General features: G+C 35.7%; 1 long non-coding RNA gene across 1 annotated transcript; it reads left to right on the forward strand.

Moving 5' to 3' along the window:
• The first annotated feature begins 403 nt into the window (after positions 1–403).
• Positions 404–1225, forward strand: LOC107692753 (uncharacterized). Its single transcript, XR_001634672.1, has 3 exons — positions 404–491; positions 925–1018; positions 1153–1225. It is a non-coding gene; the product is annotated as an uncharacterized LOC107692753 (long non-coding RNA).
• The last annotated feature ends 3817 nt before the right edge of the window (positions 1226–5042 follow it).

Raw genomic sequence — 5042 nt, forward strand, 5'->3', positions numbered from 1 at the left:
GGTGTACCGACGGAGGCCCAGCCGCGGCAAACCGCTGGTGGCGTGCTACCCAAAAAACGCCAGCAGACCGACAGCAGTTTTTAGAATGGTCGGCGTGCCGATGGTGTGCCGCCGGTGGTCCGACCGTGTTAAGCCGCTGAATTTGAGCCGCCCAAAAAACGCTGGCGGACCGCCAGGTCATTGTTTGCTGGGACATTTAGAGCAGGCAGTAAGTAGGTCTATGTGAGGAAAACATACGGAGTTCATTAAGAACTGAGCGATTTTATGTTGCATGTTCGTGTAAATGATTGTTTCGATGTTTGCAGTGATAATGTTGCTGTTAGTCTTGTGATCTGTGAGGGGAATGAATGCGAACCAATATAAAGTATTGCTGCTGCGATTTTATTGATACAGTTATTTCTCTTTTGAGATTTTACTATCCCATGAGGCCACGGGAGAGGAGGCGTCATATTCGAGAACGGCGGAAGGCGACGACGCGGCTCTCTTCAAGTGTAAGTCCCTCAAGGAAAAACCTTGTTCATTGTGGTTAAATGGCACTTGTTTAACATGATCTAAGTGAACGGCTGACTTATTGAAAGTTTAAACATTGTAAATCGATGAGATGATTTCGTGAATCGGCTGTAAAAAGATGTTTAATCATTGTTATTACTGAGCACATCAAGTTAACGAACAGATCGAGCTAGTGTCAATGCTGTTGTACATCAGCTTGTTAACTGCTTTTTTAACGGAGACGTTCGTTGTTAAGCAGTTTAATGAGATTAGAAAATTCCACGGACTTTAAAACATTTTTTCCCCTCTTTTACTAATATTTAGTTGATATTTTGTTAGCTACATACTAAGCTACTGTTAATAAATATGCCACAGCTTGTCAATGTAGCATTAATGGATTGATAATGACTAATGGTTACTGCTTTGACATTACAGGGACTGATGAACACACTCAGCTCCTTATTCAGTGGAGAGTGGCTAATGAAGCCCTCTTCACTGGAAAGCGTAATGCTGCCATCAAAGGTTTTGAGTAAGTAAACAAGTTATGTAAAATGTGCTTTTATTCAGGTGCTGTTGACACTGAACGTAGTAAATACTAACACTTCAAGCAAAGGTCTTACTGCCTTCTTTTTATGCTTGATTTCTGTGCATTTATTGTGACAGAGCAGGGACTTGAGGGCAAAATTTCTGCTGCTCAAGTCAAAAGAAAGTGGGAGAACCTAAAACAAAAATATATTTAAAACATTAATCTCATAACATTATTTATTGCAGTTGTAATTATTGTTATTTGCAGTGTAAATTATTTAATCTGACTGGTAGCAGCCCTATAGTGTATATTGAATTTATTGATAAATTGTAATAATTTGACATGTAAGATGATGCATACATCTAAAAAGGTTAAAAATAGGCCTTTGTAAAGGTAAATATGCAGATTTAAGTATGTAAAAGCTGAAAGAACACTGATGAAAATATTGCTTTAGAATAAATTGTTTACGCCACCAAAAATCTCAGTGATGCAGTTATTTTGTGGGGATATTTTGTATGGAATATTGTCTGCTGACATGAAAAGTTCACTGTATATCGTAGCAATAAATATCATTTATTACAGCAATGATATTTTGTTTTCTTTTTAATTTATACAAATTAAATATTACATATATGTATGTAATAAAATGTGTATTTCCATTACAGGTTTAGGTCTTAAATTTCATATAAGGTGGTATTAAAAAGGTCTTAAAAAGTCTTAAATTTAACTTGTTCAAGTCTGCAGAAACCCTGTATGGGCGAGGTCGAGGAATTCTTCAAGGGAGCGGTTTCCTTGCTCAAGGCACAATAATTTAACAGCGGGTATATCCATTGTGCAGGGAGGGGAAACAAAAAAACAAGGAAACAAAACAAAAACAAAAAGGCACACAAAAAAACTGCCACTGTAAATAACTTCTGGGTCCTTCTTCTGTCACAATGCGCTGTATATAAATGCACAAAGTAGAAGATGAATATTCCTTAAATCCAACACACAGGCAGTTCAAACACAGGGTAGTTTAAGAACAACAAAGACATAACATGGACGAGACAGGACAAACTGAACTGAAACTGAGAGAACTTAATGTAAGTACACAGTGTAAAGGAGGTTATTAGTGGAAACTAGGGTTGGATATTCAATATTCGGTATTCATTTCGATTCCGCTTAATGATTCCTGCGTTCACATTTTAATGTGATTTTGAACAATTTAATTGCAAGAAGGGAAAGAACTAGCACACTGTTTTGCGTGTCGCGCATACATCTGAAGCGCAAGCACGGACAACCGTGGTCCCGGCACGGGTTCCCTGCCTATGTCCGTTCTCAAACCATTCTGTGCATTTCCATTGCAGAAAAGGTTGTTCCAGGCTGTAATTGACTTCTTTCACATTTTGCGACTAATATGCACAAAATTACGTCGGTATATCCTCGTAATGACAAAAAAATATTTTTGTCTTAAAGGGTTAGTTCACCAAAAAATGAAAATTGGCTTGTTTTACTCACCCTCAAAGCATCCTAGGTGTATATGACTTTCTTCTTTGAGACGAATCCAGTCGGAGTTATATTAAAAATTGTCCATTAAAAATTGATATTTTTCTTACAAAAACGCATTGGATTCACTACAGAAGACCTTTATTCACCCCCCGGAGCCATGTGAAGCACATTTTATTATGAAAGCGCATGCTTTATTTGACGACTTGTGGACTGTTCCAACTGCAACACCCACTGACTGCAATGATAGAGCTTGGAATAGCCAGGACAATTTTTAATATAGCTCCGACTGGATATGCAAACAGATGAGAAAGAAAATGCATGTTTAACAGTATTTTTAGATCTGCGTGCGTTTGGTGTTAAAGAGACAGCAGCCTAATAAACGTGCCCTGACTTGTCATTAATATTAATCAAAGAACAAAATAAAATCATTCAGTGATCTTGATTGAATTTCTTTTTTTTATTTAATGATTTGACTTTAATGATTAATCTATATTGTATTTAAAAGAAAAGGAAACTATGCAGTGTTTTTAAACTTTTGATTTCAATTTCTGTACCTGAATTTTTTTAATATTTTTTTTTATTAAAGCTATTGCTAATGGACTACTTTATAATAATAATAATAATAATAATAATAATGTTTAATTTATATAGCGCCTTTCCCAAGCGCAAGTACACTGTACAAAAGCAGTAACACAATAGACAGTCGATTCACATAATCATAAACAGTCATTTCACAATCAATTAATCAAATGAAGTGGACATTTGCCCAGTCCGGGGATAGACATGATTACAGTTGCATATCATGGTACAATTATGTACTGGAAACAGAGATACATAACATAGTATAAGTAATAACAGAATAAGGATAGTGTCAATAAGAAACAAACAAAGAATAGTAAATGCAACAAAAAAATACACAGAACGAAAATACTCAGAGAGAATTATAGCTGGTAGTATAGGATGAGGAGAGTGTCTAAAGAACATGTTTTGACTGATAGTATTGGGTAAACAAGTAGGTTTTGAGTTGTGATCTAAATACAGAGAGTGAGGTTATTGTCCTTAGTGCCAGTGGTATAGAGTTCCATAGTTTAGGTGCAATTACAGAAAATGACCTGCCACCCATTGAAGATAGACGAAATCTAGGTACAGTAAGAAGTTCACACCCTGCAGATCGAAGTGATCGAGGTGGAACGTAAGGAGACAGTAGATCAGAAAGATAAGGAGGAACAAGGCCATTGAGTGATTTAAAAGTAAGCAGAAGTATTTTGTAAGTAATAAGAGATGATACAGGGAGCCAGTGGAGTTTAAATAAAATAGGGGTAATATGAGCAGATCGTTTAGTATGGGTTAATGTTCTTGCAGCAGAATTTTGAATATATTGTAAACGAGAGTTAGAGTTACTTGCACTGAGCCTCGTGACGCACTTCCATTTTGAAATAATACAACTCAAGTTAAATACAAGTTATTTCCGGTTATGTGTATTTTCAATGTGCCGTAATCAACTAGTTGACTTAAATGCCTATTAATATGAGATTCCGTGGGATGATTTCAAAATCCGGACATTTTCAGAGACAGGAGAAGAGATATTCTGATGATTACTGTGTGCAGAATTTTCCAAACTCAACCAAACTTTAAGTTTTAATCCAACATAAGCTGATCTGATAAAGCAGTGGCTCGTAAACATATGTGGTTGTTTCACCACAGGGTGTCAGTGCTCTAAACTAGTAATCGCGACGCTGCAGTGTGTGTGAGATCTGATGAATAAGATCAGAATGAACCTTTATTTATCTGTATTAAATATGTTAGTCACTATTCTGTGTCATTTTTCATTCACAATCATTTCACTGTATGCAATGCCAAAATATGAATATACAATAGTCTCACTGTCAACGCTTTAGTGTTTAAAATTAATTAAATGTTTAACATCGTTCAATTTCTTTAAGGCAGTTACCACACATTCATTCAACCATTTTAAACTTTGGAATAGGAGCACCAACGCACACAAGCAATATTGCTCTTACAAAAATTATCCGTGGTTTTACTACAAATGAAACCATAATAAACCACAAATTAACCCGGGTTTTGCTACACTAACCATAGTTTAACCATAGTATTTAAATTTGGTTATACAAATGGTAAACCGCAACAAAAAAACAAAAAAAATATGGTTACCACTTTTACTATAGTAAAACCATGGTTATTTTTCGTAAGGGTCTTTATCAGTCAAATGAATTTAAAACTGTAAATTCAACAGGTATGAAATATCAGTAAGAGAACAATTTGAAGACAAGCGCTGGACCTCGGCAGGTTAGTGAGGAAATATATTTACACTGAACAAAATTATAAACGCAGCACGTTTGTTTTTGCCTCCATTTTTCATGAGCTGAACTCAAAGATCTAAGACTTTTTCTATGTACATAAAAGGCCTATTTCTCTACGGAGTCAGTGGAAGAGAATTTAGTCCTTATATTTTCTGAATAATTCCTCTTTGCCACTCTGATCTCCTTTTCCAGTGTGTATTTAGCCTGTTTATACAAGA

The sequence above is a fragment of the Sinocyclocheilus anshuiensis genome, unplaced genomic scaffold (genome assembly GCF_001515605.1).
Source record: "Sinocyclocheilus anshuiensis isolate Anshui unplaced genomic scaffold, SAMN03320099.WGS_v1.1 scaffold1171, whole genome shotgun sequence".
In the NCBI taxonomy this organism is placed as follows: Eukaryota; Metazoa; Chordata; class Actinopteri; order Cypriniformes; family Cyprinidae; genus Sinocyclocheilus; species Sinocyclocheilus anshuiensis.